General features: G+C 46.2%; 1 long non-coding RNA gene across 1 annotated transcript in view; it reads right to left on the bottom strand.

The window, feature by feature from the left end:
- The window catches only part of LOC141091424 (uncharacterized), a 29,053-nt gene extending 4,821 nt beyond the window's left edge, over window positions 1–24,232 (bottom strand). Inside the window, exons 1-2 of the long non-coding RNA XR_012232512.1 lie at window positions 24,154–24,232; window positions 13,967–16,987 (exon numbers count right to left, since the gene is read on the bottom strand). This is a non-coding gene — a long non-coding RNA (uncharacterized lncRNA). The remainder of the gene's footprint in view (window positions 1–13,966; window positions 16,988–24,153) is intronic.
- Between the last annotated feature and the right edge of the window lie 275 nt (window positions 24,233–24,507).

Raw genomic sequence — 24,507 nt, 5'->3', positions numbered from 1 at the left:
ATCAAGTCTGTCCCAAGCAAAACACTTGCAGGAATATTCGAGGTTACTCCTACCTCCTGCACTCCCTTCCCGGCACCCCAGTCCAAATACACCTTGGCAACGGGCAGGGCCAGACCAACTCCTTCAATCCCAGAGTCAGCAAGGGTTTTCCCGTTTACCAAATACTGTGGGGACACAATCTCAGGTCGCACAAGAGTCATTTCGACGCTTGTGTCCTGCAGTCCCATGGCCATGCCCTGGCCTATGGTGAGGGACTGACAGTTGTCAAGGAACCTCCCACCCCCCCTTACCCACACACAAAACAGTGGACGTTTTCTAAGATGGGCCCTTCTGCTGCTGGCGACACATGGCTTTGAAGTGTCGTGGCTGCTTGCAGACATGACATAGAGTTCTCCCACCGACATGGAGAGGGAAGCACGGTCAGGTGCCCTCCTGGGTTTGAGGGCAGGGACAGTAGGCACCGTGCTCATCTTACTCCCTCTCCAGCCCACGTAGGGTGTTAGGGGAGCTTAGGGATAGGCACAGAATGTGTCAGAAGGTGCTCCAACCCTCGTTCCCTATTGTTAGGGCCTTCCTCCCCCTTTTTCCAAACCGGTTGTTGGTGTTTATTGTGTCATCCGCTGGTCTGACCCTTGTGGGTCGTGATATTATCACCGTGTCAAATATAGCGTGGCACTACCGCAGGGTGCGCAAGTAGGTTACCCAGACCAAAGTGAATAATAAAGTAACTTGGCACTCAACTGAATAATCCTTTGCAAATTAGATTTTATAATTTATTGCAGTCCTGGAAACGTTTCGGCCTATTATCGGCCTTCCTCAGTCTGCCGACTGCTATCGCGAAATACTAATCCGGTACCCAAGTAAGGATTCCTATGGAGATTTCAGAATGTCATGTTGATCTACTGACGAGCGGGGGAATACCGCGTCCCACCTGTGTATGCCACCTCCATATCTAAACAAGCTTCATATGGACCCATTTACCTCCTGGACTATAGAGCACTAGTTTCAAACAGATTAAGCGTCCATGATACCTCCAAGGAGATTTATACATTTCTCTATGTATGGTTAGATATTCCTTTTTGCAAGGCATTTAAATCAGTATATCCACTCTTATAATAATAGGAGATACCATTTAGATCAACATGACATTCTGAAATCTCCATAGGAATCCTTACTTGGGTACCGGATTAGTATTTCGTGATAGCAGTCGGCAGACTGAGGAAGGCCGATAATAGGCCGAAACGTTTCCAGGACTGCAATAAATTATAAAATAAATCTAATTTGCAAAGGATTATTCAGTTGAGTGCCAAGTTACTTTATTATTGTGATATTATCACCAACCCGTACTATTTACCAGTTAACCTATGGGTCAAGCAGAGGCTTTTGTTCGCCTGACCCAAACACTCATGGATAAATTACCGGAGGTGCGGTCTCAGGTGGTACAGCAGCGCCAACAAGTGTCTGGGTACATGGACTTGGCTCATGTCCTAGCTCAGCCGGAACCCAAAATATCTCTCCCTGACAGGTTCTCTGGAGAGAGAGATAAATTTATTGTATTCAAAGAAGCCTGTAAGCTATATTACAAGCTTCACCCTCTTTCTTCAGGGAATGAGGAACAGCGTGTGGGGATTATAGTCTCCCTTCTCAAGGGTGATCCGCAATCCTGGGCCTTCTCCCTGCGGACCGATTCACCATCTTTGCGGTCAGTGGACGATTTTTTTGCGGCATTGGCGCTTGTGTATGGGGATCCTGATGGCATCTCTCTGGCTGCGTCTGGACTCCGTAAAATCAAGCAGTGGGGCCGGTTATCTGAGTAGTACTGCTCTGAGTTTTGGAGATGGGCCACTGACACACAGTGGAATGACCCTGCTCTTAGGAGCCATTTTGGTCAGGGTCTGTCAGCTAGGCTTCAATATACTCTGGTGAAGTATCCTACTCCAGGGTCATTGGAGGCTACCATGGCCCTTGCTATCCGGGTGGATAGAAGCCTCAGGTTGACACATATACCAAAATCAACCCCCCTGTTGTTCTTTCTGGGGAGGAGGACACACTGATACAGACTGACAAACCCATGAAGGTGGGAGGAGCCTCCTCTCAAACTAGGTTGCCTGCGGTTTGCCGTGGGATGGCGGGCATGTTTTTTCTGTAGTCTGACTGATCATTACATCAATGTCTGCCAAGCTCGTGCCAAAGTTGGTACTCCATCACAAAAGTCACGTTCCCCTGGTCTTATGGAGGGAGACGACCAGGATGTGTATATTTCCTCCACCTTTACATCTCAGTTTACCATTTCGGCTGAAGTAGTGGTTGGTGGGGAAACAGACTATGCTGGTTCTTGTGGATAGTGGAGCTGGAGTCAATATGGTAGATCCTCACTTCATTCAGACCCATGGTCTGATTGGTAGGACGCTGGCGAGACCCATTACCGTTCGGGCTATTGACTGTTCCTCTCAGTCAGGGGAGTAGATAATATTAACCTACGTATAGGAACTCTTCATGAGGAGTCCCAGTCGTGCTACGTCTGGGAGGGTATGCCTTTTCCCATCGTCTTAGGCCTTCCCTGGCTGAAAAGACACAACCCTGTCATAAATTGGCGGTCCAGGGACGTAGTTTGTTGGGACCAGTCTTGTAAGGACTGTTGCCTGGGAGCTACGATCTCTGCTGTCCTTCTCCATTCTACCCCTTCTTCCCTGGTGGGGGCAGCTAAGGTGCTACCAGGGAGTAGGGGCAAGACAACCCTGAGTCTCTGAGTCATCTCAGGAGGAGGTATCAGGGGAGGGTGGTGGTTCCCTCTGTATATAGCGAGGGTAAGAGTTTGGTGTCACGGGGGGACACCTCTGTTGTCTGTTCCTCAAAGATATCACCATCTTTTGGCAAACGCATGCGTGGAAGTAAACGTTCAGGTCCAGACCTGTGTGTGAATGAATATGTGTGGGTGTCAACCAAAAGCATCAGGTGGATGTACGCATTTGGGACCTGGAGTTCTAGTGTGATCGGGCCATATCGGGTGTCGGCCAGGGACTTTTCAGCTGGCGTTAACCCTAGCAATGCAGGTACATAACGTATTCCACAGGTCAGCGCTCTGGAGATTTGTTGCGCCTCCGGAGCCTACGTTATTGCCATCACCATCGGGCAGCGTTTGCCGTAACCCTTGAGGATCAGATGACTGCGGAGGTGAATCCTAGTAGGTGGAGACGTCATTTAAATGTAGCTTTTTTTCCTTTCAAGTCATCAAGGCTTAATGTCAGTTTCCTTGCTGGCAGCTGCTGTGTTGCTGGTCAGCTGATGTTGGTGGGGACCACTACCACCATCCTTTAAATAGTCACCTGACGCATCAGCTGAATGTTGGTGATAGTTTTTCTTTGGAGATCAGCCAAGGAGTGTGGAGCTCTCGTCATGAACTCATTTTATGCTCCAAAAGTTGAGTTCCCCTTCCGTTCTCCCTCTGGTGGTGACAGGAGGTAGTGCAGTTGGTTTAAGTGGTAGTGATCTGCCACCTGATGAGGAAGATAACGATTGGATCTCTGGAGTATCAGACTGGATATAAGACTGGATATGATGTCATTGGAATCACTGAAACTTGGTGGGACGATACACATGATTGGAATACAAGACTAGAAGGATACAACTTATTTGCAAGAAACAGACTTGATAAACGAGGAGGGGGTGTTGCATTGTATGTTAGAAACGCATATATCTGCACAGAGATTGAAGCTTCAGAGACTGGGAGTTCTGTGGAAACTGTTTGGGTAAGAATACAAGGACAGAACAATGGAAAGGACACCATTGTAGGCATTTACTACAGGCCGCCTGTGCAAGCTGAAGATATGGATGAACTCTTTATGCATCAAATGGCCAAGTTCTCCAAAAAATATGACATAGTTGTCATGGGAGATTTCAACTATCCAGACATTTGTTGGGAATCACTCTCAGGCAAAACTAACAGGTCAAGGAAATTCTTCTCCTCTCTTGCTGACAACTTAATCTTCCAAAAGGTAGGGGAGAAAACAAGGGGAACTGCTACCTTGGATCTAATCCTTATAAACAGGGAGGAAATGGTTGAGGAGGTAAAAGTGGCTGGAACCCTAGGAGGTAGCGACCATGCTATTTTAGAATTTTGGATAACTAGAGGCGGAAGACCTGTGAAGACTCAGACGTCAAGGTTAGATTTCAGAAAGGCAGATTTTAAGGGATTCAGAAAGATAATTGGAGGGATCCAATGGCTGGATATCCTTAAAGACAAAAATGTCCAGGAAGGATGGGAAATCTTGAAAAATGAAATTCTCAAAGCACAGTTGTTAACAATTCCGAATAGAGGGAAGAATAGGAAGCATTTAAGGAAACCAGGATGGGTGAACACAGAACTTAAGCACATGCTAAAAAGGAAGAAAAAAAATGTTTATAAAATGGAAAGAGGGAGGCATATCTAAAGAAGAATATAATGCTGTCTGCAGAATCTGCAGGGCACAAATCAGATTAGCTAAAGCTGAAAATGAATTGAGGCTTGCAAGAGACGTCAAAAGCAATAATAAAGGATTTTGGGGATATGTCAAAAGTAAAAGAAAAGTCAAAGATGCTATAGGATTTTTACAGGATGAAAATGATGAAATGGTAAGACAGGATGTTGAGAAGGCTGAACTTTTAAATTCCTATTTTGCATCTGTTTTCTCTCAGAAAGGAAATGTAACACCAACTGTTATTCACTGTCCTATTAAGGGAATAGAAGAATCCAGGATATCTATAAACAGAAAGATAGTGAGGAAACACTTAGCTAACCTAAATGAATTCAAGTCTCCAGGTCCAGATGAATTACACCCCAGAGTACTGAAGGAGATAGCAGAAGAAATTTCTGAACCACTCTCCATAATCTTTGAAAATTCTTGGAGAACAGGAGAAGTGCCAGAAGACTGGAGAAGAGCAAATGTTGTTCCTATCTTCAAAAAGGGGAAGAAGGTGGACCCAGGCAACTATAGGCCGGTGAGTCTGACTTCTATACCAGGAAAGATCTTTGAACAAATTATTAAACAACATTTAAGTCAATACCTGGATAAGAATGAAGTGATCAAACAGAGTCAGCATGGGTTTGTAACTAATAAGTCATGTCAGACTAACTTAATTTCCTTCTATGACGGTATCACTGATTGGGTGGATCAAGGAAATGCTGTAGATATAGTATATCTTGACTTCAGCAAAGCATTTGACAAAGTCTCTCATACAATCCTTATTGAAAAAATGACTAAGTATGGAATGGACAAGGCAACTGTTAGGTGGATTCATAGCTGGCTTAGTGATCGGACCCAAAGAGTGGTCGTAAATGGCTGCACATCCAGTTGGAAGAATGTCTCAAGTGGGGTACCACAGGGCTCTGTCCTGGGCCCTGTATTGTTCAACATCTTTATCAACGATTTAGATGAAGGAATTGAGGGTAAACTGATTAAATTTGCTGATGACACAAAGCTAGGAGGGATAGCTAATACTAGAGAAGAGAGAGAGAGGATTCAAAAAGATTTAAATAAACTGGAGAAGTGGGCAGTAACTAACAGAATGGTTTTTAACAGGGAGAAATGCAAAGTACTACATCTGGGCAATAAAAATGAAAAAAGCATATATAGAATGGGAGGAATAGGGCTAAGTGACAGCACATGTGAAAAAGACTTGGGTATACTAATAGATCACAGACTGAATATGAGTCAACAGTGTGATGCAGCAGCAAAAAAGGCAAATGCAGTTCTAGGATGTATTAACAGAAGCATACAGTCTAGATCACGTGAAGTCATTATTTCCCTCTACTCCTCTTTGGTCAGACCTCATCTGGAATATTGTGTCCAGTTTTGGGCACCACATTTTAAAAAAGACATCAACAAACTGGAGCAAGTTCAGAAAAGAGCGACCAGAATGGTGACCGGTCTGCAAACCCTGTCTTATGAGGAAAGGTTGCAGGATTTGGGAATGTTTAGTTTGCAAAAGAGAAGACTGAGAGGAGACTTAATAGCTGTCTACAAATATCTAAAGGGCTGTCACATTGTAGAAGGATCAACTTTATTCTCATTTGCACAAGGAAAGACTAGAAGCAATGGGATGAAACTGAATGGGAGGAGACACAGATTAGATATTAGAAAAAACTTTTTGACAGTTAGAGTGATCAATGAGTGGAACAGGCTGCCACGAGAAGTGGTGAGTTCTCCTTCAATGGAAGTCTTCAAACAGAGGCTGGACAGACATCTGACTGGGATGATTTAGCGAATCCTGCTTTGAGCAGGGGGTTGGACCAGATGGCCCAGGAGGTCCCTTCCAACTCTACGATTCTATGAAGACAGCCGACGCCCTATCCGGGTGCTGGTGATTCAATCTGCTTCTCAGGTCCTGGACTTCAGCTCTCTTCCAGTCTTCTCAAGTTAAGTTTGTTTTTTGCTAATGTTCACACTTGCGCTTGTTGGTCAATTCAGTTTTTTGTGTTATCAGCCTGCCCCTGCTGGGGCTATGCTGAAATTCCACTCCTATTAATCAGTATTTGCCAATCTGCTTTTTGTCCCTTATTAGTTTGGCCTCTTTTTTGCTCTGTCTCAGAATATTTCAGAGTGCTGATATAGGTTTAGAAGTCTAGTGACTTCAGGGTTAATTTTGCTATCAGAAGTCTTGGACAATATTTATGTAGGTTTTTTTTTGGCAGATTGCAGACAGTGTCTTTCCTTTTTAGTTAGCCGGGCCCCATCGTTTGCTCAGCCTATTTTCCTGCCTTTGTTTGTATTTTCATCTTGTTTCACTGTCAATACATGTGGGGGGCTGTCTTTCCTTTGGGGTCTGCTCTGGGGCAGTTAGTTTTTCTCTTTTCCTGCTTTAGGCTTATGTAGTTCTCCGGTTGTGACGAGGCGTCTAGGACCAACATAGGAACGCTCCACGACTGCTGCTAGTTGTGCGGGTAAGATTAGGGATCTGCAATCTGCATAGTTACCAACTTCTCTGGTTTTCTGAGACTTAGCTTGTTGTCTTTTTTTTCCTCCTCGGTTTCCCATTCATAACAGAATCACCAGCCATACCGCAGATTCTAGGGTACTCAAAAGCAGGAAAGAATTGTTAAAGAAAAAAAAAAAAGAAAGTGTCAGAATTTATTATGTATTTTTTCCTCTTTTTCTCTGGGGCCGTAGGAGGATTTTTTTCCTAATGGAGATTAAGCAACTGTCTGATCGTGTGGAGCAGCTTGCTGCTGAAGTATAGGGAATTTCCACCTACCTTATTCAGTCACATGCTGCTGAACCCAAGATTCCTACTCCTGATGTGTTTTCTGGGGATCGGTCTAAATTTCTGAATTTTAAGAATAATTGTAAATTATTTCTTGCTTTGAAGCCTAACTCATCGGGGAGCTCTGTGCAGCAGGTTAAAATTGTCATCTCCTTGCTGCGCAGCGATCCCCAAGATTGGGCTTTTTCTCTGACACCTGAAAATCCTATTCTGACTAATGTGGATGCATTTTTTCAGGCCTTGGGGTTGTTGTATGATGAACCTAATGCCGTTGATCAAGCTGAGAGAACCCTGTTGGCATTAAACCAGAGTCAGGATCCTGCAGAGTTGTACTGTCAAAAATTCCGAAAGTTGGCGGTCCTTACTACATGGAATGTTAGAGCATTGGCAGCTCTCTTTCGGAAAGGTTTGTCAGAGACCGTAAAAGATGTTATGGTGGGATTTCATGTTCCTTCTGGTCTGGATGGCTCTATGTCATTAGCCATTCAAGTTGATCGGCGTTTACGCGAACGTAAAACTACACGGGAGGCGCTGCCACCTTTTGAACAAATGTCTGAACCTATGCAATGTGATGGGGTTTTGTCTAGGGCGCAACGTCAGGAGTTTAGAAGGCATAATAAGCTGTGTTTTTTCTGTGGAGACGCCTCTCATACTATTTCTGTCTGCCCTAAACGAGAGAAACGTTTTGCACACACATTTGCTGTGGGCAGTATACAACCTAAGTTCCTTTTGGCAATTACTCTGATCTGCTCCTTGTCCACATTTTCCACTAAGGCTTTTGTGGATTCAGGAGCAGCTCTGAATCTGATGGATTTGGACTTTGCTAAACGTTGTGGTTTGTCCATGACGCCTCAGCAGACGCCCATTCCTTTGAGGGGTATTGATGCCACTCCTTTGGCGGAGAAAAACCTCAGTTTTGGACCCAGGTGATAATGCGAGTTGCCCCAGACCACCAAGAAAATTGTAAATTTTTGGTGCTGCATAATTTGCATGATACTATTGTTCTGGGGTTCCCCTGGTTGCAAACTCAAAACCCAGTTTTGGATTGGAAGTATGTGTCTGTGGTGAGTTGGGGTTGTCAGTGTGTTCTTAGGGACGCTCCTGTTTTCTCCACCTCTCCTCAGTCTCATGATATTCCTGATTATCTGGCTGATTTCTCTGATGTTTTTAGTGAGAGTAAGTCTGCATCTTTGCCTCCTCATAGGAGTTATGACTGTGCAATTGAGTTGATGCCTGGGTGTAACTTTCCCAAGGGTCGGCTTTTCAACTTATCTGACCCGAACATGATGCTATGCGATCCTATATTAAGGAGTCTTTGGAGAAGGGTCATATTAGACCATCCTCGTCACCTTTAGGCGCTGGTTTTTTTTTTGTGGCCAAGAAAGATGGTTCATTAAGACCGTGTATTGAATATCGTTCCCTTAACAAGATGACTGTTAAATATCAGTACCCATTACCTCTGATGTATTCTCCAGAGTTAAGAGTGCCTGCTGGTTTACTAAGCTTGACCTCAGGGGGGCGTATAATCTTATTCGCATCAAGCACGGGGATGAATGGAAGACGGCATTTAATACTCCGGAGGGACATTTTGAGTACCTGGTGATGCCTTTTGGGCTCTCTAATGCCCCTTCTATCTTCCAATCCCTTATGAATATTTTCCGGGACTTTGTGGATAAGTTTTTGATCATCTATCTGGATGATATTTTGATCTTTTCTAGTGATTGGGATTCCCATGTGGAACATGTCCGGACTGTGTTATGGACTTTGAGGGAGAATTCCCTGTTTGTTAAGGGATCGAAGTGCCTCTTTGGTGTACAGAGGATTTCATTTTTGGGATTTATCTTGTCTCCATCAACTATTGAAATGGACCCGGCCAAGGTACAGGCCATTTATGATTGGGTTCAGCCTACTTCTTTAAAGGCTCTCCAGAAGTTTTTGGGTTTTTCTAATTTCTATCGTAAATTTATAGGTAATTTTTCTAGTATTGTCAAACCACTGACTGATCTGACCAAGAAGGGAGCTGATGTGCTGAACTGGTCTTCTGAGGCTGTCTCAGCATTTCAGGAGCTTAAGCGGAGATTTACTTCAGCTCCAGTTTTACGGCAACCTGATGTCTCACTTCCATTTGAAGTGGAGGTGGACGCTTCTGAGATTGGTGCAGGAGCTGTGTTGTCCCAAAAAGACCCTGTGACTTCTAAGATGAATCCCTGTGCCTTCTTTTCTTGAAAGTTCTCCCCATCTGAACGCAACTATGACGTGGGGAATCGGGAATTGTTGGCCATGAAATGGACATTTGAGGAGTGGAGACATTGGTTGGAGGGAGCTAGACATCGAGTTGTGGTCCTCACCGATCACAAGAATCTGATTTATCTGGAGTCGGCCAAACGCTTGAATCCTAGACAGGCTAGATGGGCCTTGTTTTTCACGCGTTTTAATTTTGTGGTCTCTTTTCTTCCGGGCACTAAGAATATTAAGGCAGACGCCCTTTCTAGGAGTTTCTTTGCTGATTCGCTTAATGTGACCGAGCCTACTACTATCCTAGGTGAGGGGGTAGTTCTGCCATTTCGCCCGATTTGAGACGCGCCCTGGAGGAATTTCAGGACGATAAACCTGAGCGTTGCCCTATGGGAAGATTGTATGTTCCTGATGATGTCTGAAGTCCATTGCTCCGCATTGGCTGGTCATCCGGGTATTTTTGGTACCAGAGATTTGGTGAGTCGGTCGTTTTGGTGGCCTGCCTTATCTCGTGATGTCAGGAATTTTGTACAGTTCTGTGGGACTTGTTCTCGGTCTAAACCCTGTTCTCATACTAGTGGGTTGCTGATGCCCCTGCCAGTGCCCAAGAGCCCATGGACCAATATCTCAATGGATTTTATTTCTGATCTTCCTGTCTCTCAGAGAATGACTGTTATCTGGGTGATTTGTGATAGATTTTAGAAGATGGTCCATCTTGTACCACTCTCAAAGTTGCCATCTTCCGCTGAGTTGGTGCCCTTGTTTTTACAACAGGTGGTTCGGTTACACGGGATTCCTGAGAACATTGTGTCAAATAGAGGGGTCCAGTTTGTTTCCAGATTCTGGAAAGCCTTTTGTTCCAATCTGGGAATTCAGTTATCCTTCTCCTCCGCGTTTCATCCCCAGACCAAAGGGCAGACTGAGAGAACAAACCAGACCCTGGAGTGTTATATCTGCTGATCAAGATGATTGGGTCTCATTTTTGCCCTTGGCTGAATTTGCGCTGAACAATAGAGCTAGTTCTGCCACTCTGATGTCACCCTTTTTCTGTAATTTTGGGTTTCATCCTCGATTCTCTTCAGGGCAAGTGGAATCTTCGTCCTGCCCAGGTGTGGACACTGTGGTTGTGAGAATGCCGCAGATATGGGACCAAGTGGTAGATAAGTTGTCACTCTCTCAGGAAAAGGCCCAGCGTTTTTCCAACCGACGTAGGACCATTGGTCCCCGGTTTAAAGTGGGTGATATGGTTTGGCTGTCGTCTAAGAATATTCCTATGAAGGTTGCATCTCCAAAATTTAAGCCAAGATTTATTGGACCTTATAAGATTTTGGAGATTCTTAATCCTGTTTCTTTTCGATTGGCTCTTCCAGTTACGTTCAAAATCCATAACGTATTTCACAAGTCACTGTTGAAGAGGTGTGTTGAGCCAGTAGTTCCTGTGGCGGCACCTCCTGATCCTGTATTGGTTAAAGGCAATGTGGAATATAAGGTAGAGAAAATATTGGATCCTCGTTTGGTTAAACGGAGACTCCAGTATTTGGTCAAATGGAAGGGTTATGGCCAGGAGGATAATTCTTGGGTCTCTGCCTCTGATATTCATGCCAATAAATTGGTTCGTGCTTTTCACCGGGCCCATCCTGATCGGCCTGGTGGCAAGGATGAGGGTTCGGTGACCCCTCCTCAAGGGGGGGGCACTGTCATGAACTCATTTTCTGCTCCACCAGTTGAGAGTTCCCCTTCCGTTCTCCCTCTGGTAGTGACAGGAGGTAGTGCAGTTGGTTTAAGTGGTAGTGATCTGCCACCTTATGAGGAAGATAACGATTGGATCTCTGGAGTATCAGACTGGATATAAGACAGCCGACGCCCTATCCGGGTGCTGGTGATTCAGTCTGCTTCTCAGGTCCTGGACTTCAGCTCTCTTCCAGTCTTCTCAAGTTAAGTTTGTTTTTTGCTAATGTTCACACTTGCGCTTGTTGGTCAATTCAGTCTTTTGTGTAATCAGCCTGCCCCTGCTGGGGCTATGCTGAAATTCCACTCCTATTAATCAGTATTTGCCAATCTGCTTTTTGTCCCTTATTAGATTGGCCTCTTTTTTGCTCTGTCTTAGAATATTTCAGAGTGCTGATATAGGTTTAGAAGTCTAGTGACTTCAGGGTTAATTTTGCTATCAGAAGTGTTGGACAATATTTTTGTAGGTTTTTTTTTTGGCAGATTGCAGACAGTGTCTTTCCTTTTCTGTCCTTTTTAGTTAGCCGGGCCCCATCGTTTGCTCAGCCTATTTTCCTGCCTTTGTTTGTATTTTCATCTTGTTTCACCGTCAATACATGTGGGGGGCTGTCTTTCCTTTGGGGTCTGCTCTGGGGCAGTTAGTTTTCCTCTTTTCCTGCTTTAGGCTTATGTAGTTCTCCTCTTTTCCTGCTTTAGGCTTATGTAGTTCTCCGGTTGTGACAAGGCGTCTAGGACCAACATAGGAACGCTCCACGACTGCTGCTAGTTGTGCGGGTAAGATTAGGGATCTGCAATCTGCATAGCTACCAACTTCTCTGGTTTTCTGAGACTTAGCTTGTTTTTTTTTTTCCTCCTCGGTTTCCCATTCATAACACTCTCTGGTGTCAGCGTGTATCCGCTGCTTGTGGTCCTGGATCTGAATTCTCTTCTGTATGGAGCTTGAAGCAGAAGCTTGAAAGCTAAGTTTCCTCATTTCCTGTCTTTGTATGTGTCGTACTTGTCACTACTCCCTGTGTTTACATAATCTGCAGTGTTGAGGCTAGCGTCCTTGCCGGCCAGTACACCAGCCAGGGTATAGTGAGGTGACAGTTAGGGACGAGGCATGTGATGGTGGGGGGGGTAAGGACCCGCATAGGGCATTAGGGGAGGTTATGGATAGGCACAGGCTGTGTTAGGTGCCCCATTCCTCGTTTCTCATTGTTAGGGCCTTCCACCCCCTTTTTCCATCCTTGTTGGTGTTTGTTGTTCTGTACGCTGGTCCGACCCTTGTGGGTCGTGACAGCTCCTTCAGCTACAGAATGGTGAGCTCCAATCCCATGATCCATTGGTCAACTGCTCTCAGTAGGGTCCTCATGTGATCGGCCCAGCTGTCTGCAGGACCCTCATGCATCCTCTGGAGCTTCTTCTGGTACGTCTCAGTGGTCAAGTTATACTACCGGACCAGAGTGTACTTGATATCCTTATAGCTCAGGGTGGTCTTGCTAGGCAGGTACCCAAAGATTTCCAGCGCCTTACCCGTGAGGCAAGGGGTTAACAACCAGACCCACTGGTCCTCAGGCAGATGGCATTGTAAGTTTTTTCAAATGCCAGCAAGAAAGTGTCCATGTCCTCCCCTTTGTCCAGCAGGAGGAAGTCCTCCGCCCGTAGCTTAGGGACACGGATCTCAGTGGACATGCAACTGGCTGCGCTCTGTAGCTGGAGCATTTGTCACTGGTGTTTACGCGAAGCTTGCTCACGGCATTCTGCTGCCATGAGGGTCTCGTAGGAGGCCTGGTCAGGACAGCTTGCAGGAGGGTAGCCGAGACTGCCTGGCTGGGAGGACGGGCAGTTGGTGAGCGGCTGACTGAGGGACTGGCTTCCACCTCTTCCCAACCATCCAACATCTGTAGAATTTGCCATCTCCCTGGCCCTGGTGCCACCGGCAAACCTTGCAATCTTTTGTCACTGACATGGAGCTGCAACTTGATGCACAAACACATCTTACAGTATTTGCACTTGGACTATCTAGTGCTGACCTGACCTTAGGATCCCAGCAGTAAAAAGCTACTGCTGGTAGTCCTTAGTGTCTGGGAGTAGGGGTCCCACGTTTACATACTTATCTCAATCTCACCATGCTGCCACCACATGTGAAGGATGGCACCAGAGCTATCACGCAGAATCCCATTGCTTCCACCACATGTGAAGAACCCACGCCTCGCCACCCCGCCTGACATCACTATGACGTCCGATCATATAGTATGCTCTACTCACTTGCATCAATGTGATGTTCCGCATCCCCTGAGGACACGCATGTCAGCTTGGCATAGTTTTACACAGACACGTTCTGTCCACATGGTCCCTGGGAGGCATGGGGAGAGACGTAATGTGGTCCACACAGTCGCTGACGTGGAACCACGCTCGCTCATAACCCTGACAGGCTGAGAGGCCCCTTTCACTAGCACCAGTGAAACAGTGCCTGGTCAGCCCTGTAGAACTAGCCAACAGGTCCTCATTAGATATACAGTAAGTCCGATCCGTTAATGGGATTTTATCGGACCAGAAACCAGCTCCAGTAGCATGGAATGTTCAGCCGAAAACATGGACAAGTTGATTCGTGGATCGAGATGTTAGCGCAGCCCAAGGTTAAACTACTGTATATATTTAATCGCCTTAATGGCACACGAGACAAAACACTATATACACAATGGTTATAGATATACAATGGTCAGACATGCAAATACAAATAGTGGTAGTACAAAGTATGCACAATATAAGACTCAGTTACCAGTCAGATGAAAAGCCTGGTTTGTGCTGGAGGGGCTGCCACATGGGAGGCTGGTGGTAGACTGTTCAGTTAACTTGTCCCCACGTGATATGTTGTTGTGATTTCCCTGGAAAAGAAACAAGAGGCCATGCTTTACATGAGCACTTAACCCTTTGGGGTCACTTCCCTACTGGTTTCTGGGCTTGACCTAAATCCTCTCCCCTTGCATCTAGCAGCTAAAAACTCCAAAACCTAAGATGGGTCATAACTCCTTAATGGACGGTCCTCGGAAGGCGATTTTGATGCCATCGGAACTGCCCGGGCCCGTTATGCGGTGAGACCAAACACAGCTTTCCTACCGGGCTCCTACTAGCCATTCTATGCATCTCCCCACCCAGGGGTGCTAGAACGGATCGAGACCCTGGAAGGCGTTCGGCCATTTCCAGATATGTCAAAAATGCAATCGGTGTGTGGCTAGGACGTACGATTATTCCATATTCTCCTTATGAAGTATACTTCTAGAATGTTCCAGAAGCTTTCATTGGCAGTTTTGATTCAGCGTGACTCTATATTGCAAGCAAGACCTTGTCCTGAACTTAGCTTGTTCAGGGTGTGAGATCTGTCACTCACAGCCTTTTAAGGCTTGACCATCAGCTGAGTCAGGTGCCAGCTTTCTTCTTTGAAGCCGAGAAGGCTGGGTCACCTGCTGAGCCAGGTGTCCTGTTACAGCTATGCATGTTGAAGGAGTAAACAAATAACTCAGCAAACAGGGGGATAGCATAACTCATCAAATAATATGACATATAAAGATATAATACCCCATATAATGGACAAGTAATAGAGGACTGATCGCTATACAATACAACCACAACCAAAGAAAGTGTAGTGTGACATGATACAGTTGATGGGCATGACTTAAATCCCTACGTATTCTTTACAGGAACATTGTCCCCGTCTTGTTTGATTTCGGATTCTTGCTGCTTCTCAGTTTGGGGTCTTTGAAGGATTTTTCGTTCTATAATGCCCCAAAAGTTTTCTATTGGTGAAAGCTCCAGACTGCAGGCGGCTGGTTCACCCACTAAATTCTTCTGTGGAGCCATGATGGATGCAGTATCAGTTTTACCATTGCCCTCCTGAAATATACAAGGTCTTCCCTGAAATGAACACTGTCTGGTTGGAGCAGATAATGTTCTCACACCTCTCTATTTTTGTGCCTGCCATAGGTACTAATGTCCCCTATACATCAGAGATGTGAACTGTGCGTTCTCCTCAATAACAAGCTGGATGGTCCCTGTCCTTGATAACAAGCTTAATGCTTGATAGTTCCTTCCTGCAAACACAAGCTGGATGGTCCCTCTCCTCGATAAATCTGTGTGGACCCGCTCCATGGTAACAAGCTGGATTGTCGCTATCCTTGATGAAGCTGGATGGTTCCTCTCCTCGATAACAAGCTGAATGTTTTCTTTCCTCGATAACAAGCTACATGGTCCCTCTCCTCCTGAGTCCATACGACACGACGGACGGGGTTTCCATAGAAAATGTCACATTCTGATTCATCTGACCACAGAACAGTTTTTCATTTTGCCTCTGTCCATTATAATGACCTTTATCCCAGAGGAGATGGAATTACTTCTGGATTGTGCTGATATTCGGCTTCTGCCTTACATGATGGAGCGGTCACTTGTATTTGTGGATTGTACAGCAACCTGTGATCACAGACGATGATTTCTGGAAGTTTGCTCAGCCCATGGGGTGATTTGCACAATGGGATACTGCCTGTATTTAGTGCAGTGTGGCCTGAGGGCCCGGAGATCCCGAGCCTCCAATACGGACCATCGGCATTATACCTTGTGCACATGGATTTCTCCAGACCCCCGACTACTCTGATGATATTTTTATGTAGATGGGGATATTCACTCTTTGCTATTCTACATTGAGTTCCATTTCTCTGAAGTTGTTCCACAATTCTCATCCTCAGTTGTTCTTTGATCGTCGACCTCCGATCATCTTTTTTTCGGAGAGACTCTGCCTCTCACAGGCTCTTTATACACAGTCATGTGACTTATTTGGACATTGACCCTCCGGCTGTTTTTCTTTAGACCACTTACTTTTCCATCCTTTGGTTGATGACGGAACTATTATGAGATTTGTCGCTGCCATCAATTTCTAAATGAGATCATTTTTTCAAATTAAATGAAGAAATGTCCAACGTGTGATCTGAGTGATAATGTGTGGAGATAAGATATTTCCAGATCATTGCATCTTACACAGCTGCTCAACTTTTTTTTAAATTATCGGTTATAAATGATGAGTTGGAGCTGTAGTATAAGAGGGGTGGTCACAGGTCTGACAACGTCATATCAGTGATGTCATCACCAGGGGGCGGGGCTGACAACCTCTCACACAGGACGTGCAGGCTGGTTGTCAGAAGTAGTAGATGAGGAGCTGGAGCCGTAGAATAAAGTGTGCGGATTTCAGGAATGATTAGAGCAGATTATCCCCTGGGGCTAAACATTGAGTAATCTTGGATTTTTGGTGCAGTCACTGGACGCTTTGTACTCTGATGCACATTAGTCATGTATAATTACTGTCTGAGGTGCAGAAGGTGGCGGACACAGATACTGGGGGGTTGGGACACTGATACCGGGGGTGGGCACGAAAACACGGATACAGGGGGGGACATACTAGGGCAGACACAGATACCGTGGCGGCTCATCACAAATGAGGAAGGTGAAATCTATTCCAAACCTGAAATCATTATCAGCTGCATGTGAAGGTGAGTGCGGCCTCCGGTGATGATCAGTCAGGAAAAGCGGTGACTTCTAGATATGTCTGACGCTGATCTCCTGCAGGAAGGCGCTCACACATAACCACCGCTGCAGAGCGCGCTCCTGAATTACCTGCAGATTGCGCTGGGACTTCTCGTCCTATGACACGTGTGCGACACCTGATGATCTGTACAAAGCACTGGTTGATGTCATGGAGAAGTGTCAGTACAGAGCTGCAGTACTGTGTACAGCCATTACACAGGAGTGGCGCTCTCTGCAAGAAAAAAAAAAATAAAATCATACATGACATTACTAATAACAATCATTGTGTCCATGGGTCGTTTGCAGAAGAGGATTCTGGAGCTGTACATCACGCTTCTATAGGGTGCTGTGACCGCTATCATCACTGGACATAAGGAAACACGCCCGGGCCCAGATTCATCATTGACTTTGTCCCTTTTTTTGTCTGCAGCCACTTCATTATTCTATTTGCGCCTTTCTGAAGTCCATTTTGTACGTGCTCGCCTTTTATTCTTGTTTTCCGCCTTGTGGGCAGAGGTTAGCGAGTCCACATGTTTTCAGCAGATTCTTTACGTACAACTTTTTAAAAATTCACAAAATTTGGAGCAACTTCACTCCAGTTCAGCGGCATTTCGTGAAACATGTCACTTTTTTGTGCTAAAAAAAAAAAAAATACAGAAACAAATAATTTTTTACTTTGCACAAAATTTATGAACCACGTGCACGATTTTGAGGAATTTAGCACAAAAAAGGTCAGCTAATTCCACAAGAGAAAAAAATGGAAATGACCTTAAAAACCCCAAATGATGATTCGGGGCTACAGAGTTAGGCGATGTGCACACGTAGCAGAAAATTTCTGCTTAAAAACCGGACTCCCTTCCCAGAAACCGCAAAAAACGCGCAGTTTTTTTATGCGTTTTTTCCGCGCGTTTCCAGACCCATAGAAATAGCCAGAAATGCGGAAAAATCTGCGAAATTAATGAGCATGCTGCATTTTTTACCGTGAATCGTTTTTTTTCGCGGTAAAAAAACGCATCAATAGGCACAAAAATTGCAAAATGCATAGAAATGAATGGGAAGCTTATTTTTAGCGTTTTTATAGTGGATTTATTGGCAAATCCTCTAAAAAAAAACGCTGTGCGCACACAGCCTTATTGGTGCATGAAGTTAAGGCAAAGCCAGAACGGAATCATAGAAAACATATCTGGAAATTAACACATACAGTGGCATGTAAAAATGTGGCCCATCCATGGTCAAAATTACTGTTAATGTGAAGAGATAAAGGGAATCTGTCACCTATTTTTTCGCATGTAAGCTGCGGCCACCGCCATCAGGGGCTTATCTCCAGCATTCTGTAATGCATTCTGTAATGCTGTAGATAAGCCCCCGATGTAACCTGAAAGATTAAACGAGTTAGATTATACTCACCGGGGGGGGCGGTCTGGTCCGAATGGGTGTCGCGGTCCGGCGCCCCCTATCTTCTAGGGATGACGTCCTCTTCTTTGCTTCTGTCGCGGCTTCTGCACAGGCGTAATTCTCTGCCCTGTTGGGGGCAGAGCAGAGTACTGCAGTGTGCAGGCGCTCAATAGGGCAAATATAGTACGCCTGTGCAGGAGCGCAACAGAAGGAGAGGAGAACGTCATCGCTAGAAGATGGGAGGCGCCAGACCCGGACTGCGACACCTGTCGGACCCGGACTGCCCCCCGGGTAAGTATAATATAACTCGTTTTTCTTCTCTTTCAGGTTACATCGGGGGCTTATCTATAGCATTACAGAATGCATTACAGAGTGCTGTAGATAAGCCCCTGATGGCGGTGCCGGCAGCTGATAGGGGAAAAAAATAGGTGTCAGATTCCTTTTAAAGGGAGTCTGTCATATAATGATTTCGATTATATGTCCGCTGGGCGGGGCTTATTCAACTGCTCCCCCCTCCCTGTCTTGCTCTACGCATTTCTTCTTGTGTAGAGCAAGACAGGGAGGGGGGAGCTGTGAATAAGCCCCGCCCAGCGGACCGGACAGCGGCAGTTTACATACATCTGAACCGATATAAAAAAAGGTATTTATGCATGAAAGGTGCGGGGTCAGAGGGAGGCAAAAGTACTAAGAGAATCCTTATGTGACACACAACTGAATGATATAATTACATGATATCTCAAAAAAGGGGTGACAGATTCCCTTTAAGCAAGATGAAGATTAAATGAACTCTAAAAGGCCTAAAATTAAAGCTGACACATTTCCTTTTTATTTTAGCCACACAAAAAAAGTATTCTTATATTTTAAAAATGCCAAAAATGAAATTGGGCTGATGCAGACGTTTGGGCACCCTTGGAGCTTTGTGTGCTCAGATAAATTTGACAATAGTTTCAGACCTTAATTAACCTGTTAGTTATGACTTGTTCACGATCATTGTTAGGAAAGGCCAGGTGAAGTAAGTTTCCCAGCTTTACAAAATCCCAGCCTCCTCTAACCTTGTGCCAAAAACCAGCAGCCATGGGTTCTTCTAAGAAGCTGCCGAGCACTCTGAAAATGAAAATGGTGGAGGCCACAAAGCAGGAGAAGGCTACAAGACAAAAGCAAAGTGTTTTCATAGTTGCCCTTTCCTCAGTTCAAAATGTAATTAAGAAATGGCAGTTACCAGGAACAGTGGAGGTCAAGATAAGGTCTGTAAGGCCAAGAAAAGTTTCAGTGAGAGTTGGACATAGGATTACTAGAGAGGCAAATTAGAACCTCCACTTTACTGCAAAAGACCTTCAGAAAGATTTAGCAGACTCTGGAGCTGTGGTACATTGTTCTACTGTTCAGAGACACCTGCACAAAAATGGAAGAGTCATCAGAAGAAAACCACTCGTATCCTCACCATAAAACTCGGCATCAGAAATATGCAGAACATGTAAACATGCCTGATGCATTTTGGGAACAAGTCCTGTGGCCCAAGGAGGATAAAATAGAAGTCTCTAGCCACAATGATCAAAGGTATGTATAGAAAAAAAAAGGGCACAGAATTTCAGAACATCTCGACAACCATTAAAAATGAGGGGAATCAATCATGCCTTGGGGTTGTGTTGGAGCCAATAGCACGGGGAACAGTTCTCAGGTAGAGGGAAGAATGAATTCAATGAAATTTCAACAAATTCTTGATGCAAACATAAGTCTATGGGTAAAAAAAGCTGAAGGTGAGAAGAGGATGGATGCTACAATCCAAAGTAGACGACCTCAGAAGGCGCAAGATGAAGGTTTTACAATGTCCCTCACAATCCCATGAGCTCAACATCATTGGAAATCTGTGGCGAGACCTCAAAATAGCAGCGGAAGCAAGACGGCCCAGGAATCTCACAGAAGCAGAGGCATTCTCCAAGGAGGAATGAAGAAAAATCCCATAAAGAATTGAAAGACTCTTGCCTGGCTATAAAATGCGGTACTAACCATGTAAGAGAAAAAAAAAAAAAAATATATAGAAAAAAAATATACCGTATTTTTTGGACTATAAGACGCACCTGGGTTTTAGAGGAAATTAGTATGCATGGCCCCATCCTTATCCTGGTATGATTGGCCCCCATCCTGGTATGCAGGGCCCCAATTTCGTTGTTTTGACGGTGCGGTGACCTGTGCCGAACGCAACGTGCTGCATTTTGGTGCGGTCGTCGCACCGTCAAAACGAAGCATGCGTAGGCATCCGCATACATCGGCACAGCCTGCGTATCCAATGCTAAAGATAGGGGACGCAGGCTGCATGCCGACGTAGGCGGAGCTGAGGAGGCGCGGCAGGGGTAGGAGCTTCACGGAGGAAGTCCACATCCCTCTGCAGCGCCTCCATACGCTAGTGTGAAACTAGCCTAAGACCTCACAGCTCACAGTGCATGTCAGACCAAATGAGAAGTGTTGTGAGTTCATTTTCTGGTCTACCAGTTGTGAGTTCTCCTTCCAGGCTCCCTCTGGTAGTAACAGGAGGTAGTGAGGCTGATTTAATCAGTAGAGATCTGCCACCTGATAATGAGGATGACTATTGGACCTCAGGAATCTCAGATTGGATTTAAGACAGCCGACGCCCTACTCTGGTGCTGGTGATTCCTTCTGCTTGTCAGGTCTTGGTTCTCAGCTCTGTTCCAGTCAGCTCAAACTAAGTTTTTCTGCCAATGTTCACACTTGATTTTGTTGTTCTATTCAGTTTTTTTGTGTGGTCAGCCAGTCCCGGCTGGGGCTGTGCTGAATTTCCACCCTTATCTGTATTTGCCAATTTGCTTTTTGTCCCTTTCTGGTCAGCTGATGTTGGTGGGGACCACTCCCACCATCCTTTAAATAGTCACCTGACGCATCAGCAGACTGTTGGTGATAAGAGTTTTTCTTTCGAGATCAGCCAAGGAGTGTGGAGCTCTCGTCATGAACTCATTTTCTGCTCCACCAGTTGAGAGTTCCCCTTCCGTTCTCCCTCTGGTGGTGACAGGAGGTAGTGCAGTTGGTTTAAGTGGTAGTGATCTGCCACCTGATGAGGAAGATAACGATTGGATCTCTGGAGTATCAGACTGGATATAAGACAGCCGACGCCCTATCCGGGTGCTGATGATTCAGTCTGCTTCTCAGGTCCTGGACTTCAGCTCTCTTCCAGTCTTCTCAAGTTAAGTTTGTTTTTTGCTAATGTTCACACTTGCGCTTGTTGGTCAATTCAGTTTTTTGTGTAATCAGCCTGCCCCTGCTGGGGCTATGCTGAAATTCCACTCCTATTAATCAGTATTTGCCAATCTGCTTTTTGTCCCTTATTAGATTGGCCTCTTTTTTGCTCTGTCTCAGAATATTTCAGAGTGCTGATATAGTGGGAGAAGTCTAGTGACTTCAGGATTAATTTTGTTATCAGAAGTGTTGGACATTATTTTGTAGGGTTTTGGGCAGATTGCAGACTGTCTTTCCTTTCCTTTCTAGTTAGTTTGGGCCCCATTGTTTGCTCAGCCTATTTTCCTGCCTGTGTTTGTGTTTTCATCTTGTTTCACCATCAATACATGTGTGGGGGCTGTCTATTCCTTTGGGGTCTGCTCTGGGGCAGTTAGTTTTCCCCTTTTCTTGCTTTAGGCTTATTTAGTCCTCCGGCCGTGACGAGGCATCTAGGTTCATCGTAGGTACACTCCACGGCTACTGCTAGTTGTGTGGTTAGGATCAGGGATCTGCATAGTTACCAACCTCTCTGGTTTTTCTGGGGCTTAGCTTGTTTAGGGTTTTTCCTCCTCGGTGACCCATTCATAACAGAGAAGCATGAAATCAAAGGATCTAGCCAAGGAGCTCAGAGACAGAATTGTGGCAAGGTACAGATCTGGCCAAGGTTACAAAAGAATTTCTGCAGCAATCAAGGTTCTTAAGAGCACAGTGGCCTCCATAATCCTTAAATGGAAGAAGTTTGGGAACACCAGAAGTCTTCCTAGACCTGGCCGTCCAGCCAAACTGAGGAATCGTCGGAGAAGAGCCTCAGTGAGAGAGGTAAAGAAGAACCCCAAGATCACTGTGGCTGGGCTCCACAGATGCAGTAGGGTGATGGGAGAAAGTTCCACAAAGACAACTATCACTGCAGCCCTCCACCAGTCAGGCCTTTATGGCAGAGTGGCCCGACGGAAGCCTCTCCTCAGTGCAAGACATATGAAAGCCTGCATAGAATTTGCTAAAAAAAAAACAAAAAAAAAACCCACACACACATGAAGGACTCCCAGACTATGAGAAATAAGATTCTCCGGTCTGATGAGACGAAGATAGAACTTTTTGGTGATAATTGTAAGCGGTATGTGTGGATAAGACAACGCACTGCTCATCACCTCCCCAATAACAATCCCAATAGTGAAACATGGTGGTGGCAGCATCATGCTATGGGGGTGCTTTTCAGCTGCAGGGACAGGACAACTGGTTGCCATCGAAGGAAACATGAATGCGGCCAAGTACAGAGATATCCTGGATGAAAACCTCTTCCAGAGTGCTCTGGACCTCAGACTTGGCCGAAGGTTCACCTTCCAACAAGACAATGACCCTAAGCACACAGCTAAAACAACAAAGGAGTGGCTTCAGAACAACTCTGTGACCATTCTTGACTGGCCCAGCTGGAGCCCTGACCTAAACCCAATGGAGCATCTCCGGAGAGACCTGAAAACGGCTGTCCACCAATGTTCACCATCCAACCTGACGGAACTGGAGAGGATCTGCAAGGAGGAATGACATTTGTATGTGTGACTATTATTCTAATCTTCCTCAGGAGTCTCACTGATGTGTTATGGAAGTGAAGTTTGGCATCAGGGATACAACGTTAACGAAGAAATCGTTTACTGCGGCACAGTAGTGATGAAGTGCAGACGTCTCCCCACAATCTGCCTGCTCACAATGGGTAGCCACTGGTTTAAGGCCGGGTCCACACAAGATTCATGGTGTGTAGTGAATGAAAGCAGATCTCCAGACCCAAACTTAGAACCGTGGACACCTGAGGCTGTACGTTCAGCTTAGGAGACCCACGGTCAGTCTGGGCATTGCGGACTGTAAACGGGATGAGAAAAGCGCTGATGTGAACCCGGCCAAATATCCATCTTTCTGGGCTCATCTATCCACCAGCTCGATACATCACCCCCCCAGTCCAACCCCCGCCGGGCTCGATACATCACCCCCCAGTCCAACCCCCGCCGGGCTCGATACATCACCCCCCAGTCCAACCCCCGCCGGGCTCGATACATCACCCCCCAGTCCAACCCCCGCCGGGCTCGATACATCACCCCCCAGTCCAACCCCCGCCGGGCTCGATACATCACCCCCCAGTCCAACCCCCGCCGGGCTCGATACATCACCCCCCAGTCCAACCCCCGCCGGGCTCGATACATCACCCCCCAGTCCAACCCCCGCCGGGCTCGATACATCACCCCCCAGTCCAACCCCCGCCGGGCTCGATACATCACCCCCCAGTCCAACCCCCGCCGGGCTCGATACATCACCCCCCAGTCCAACCCCCGCCGGGCTCGATACATCACCCCCCAGTCCAACCCCCGCCGGGCTCGATACATCACCCCCCAGTCCAACCCCCGCCGGGCTCGATACATCACCCCCCAGTCCAACCCCCGCCGGGCTCGATACATCACCCCCCAGTCCAACCCCCGCCGGGCTCGATACATCACCCCCCAGTCCAACCCCCGCCGGGCTCGATACATCACCCCCAGTCCAACCCCCGCCGGGCTCGATACATCACCCCCAGTCCAACCCCCGCCGGGCTCGATACATCACCCACAGTACAACCCCTGCCGGGCTTGGCGCATCCTCTGGCCGAGTGTATCCAGGCCCACCCCTGCTGGTCTCAGCGCTTCCCCGGTCCATCACATGACCTGCCAGGACACAGGGACCTATGGGAATAGAAGAAGGTGATAAAGTTATAGCACACACCATAAAGGTGACAACATGGCTGCCACCTACCAGCCATACAGTTTCCATAGCAACTGTACTTCAATCAGGCCGCTGACAGAAAGTGAAAGGTCACCCTTCCGGCGTCTTCAAAGGCATTGGCCACACCCATTTCCGCCTCTACCTCAGCGGCAACTGCTTATTCCGACCAATCAGGAGGCATCTTTCATTCCAGGCTCGCCTCGCCCTTACCCTGAGGCCGCGTTAATAAAGACGGGCAGAAGAATAACCAATCAGCGGCTGACTTATAACCATAAAGAGGCGGGTTTGTGTATTCTAAATTTCCATTGGATAAGATTCCTAGAATGATTAGATTCGAGCCAATCAGCATAGAACATCGTTAGCAGTGCGCTGTGGAGGAGGAGC

Source organism: Dendrobates tinctorius, unplaced genomic scaffold (genome assembly GCF_039654945.1).
Source record: "Dendrobates tinctorius isolate UK_male_01 unplaced genomic scaffold, ASM3965494v1 ptg000054l, whole genome shotgun sequence".
NCBI lineage: Eukaryota > Metazoa > Chordata > Amphibia > Anura > Dendrobatidae > Dendrobates > Dendrobates tinctorius.
Note: the sequence above shows the minus strand (reverse complement) of the source record. Positions and strands in the feature narration are given on the sequence as shown.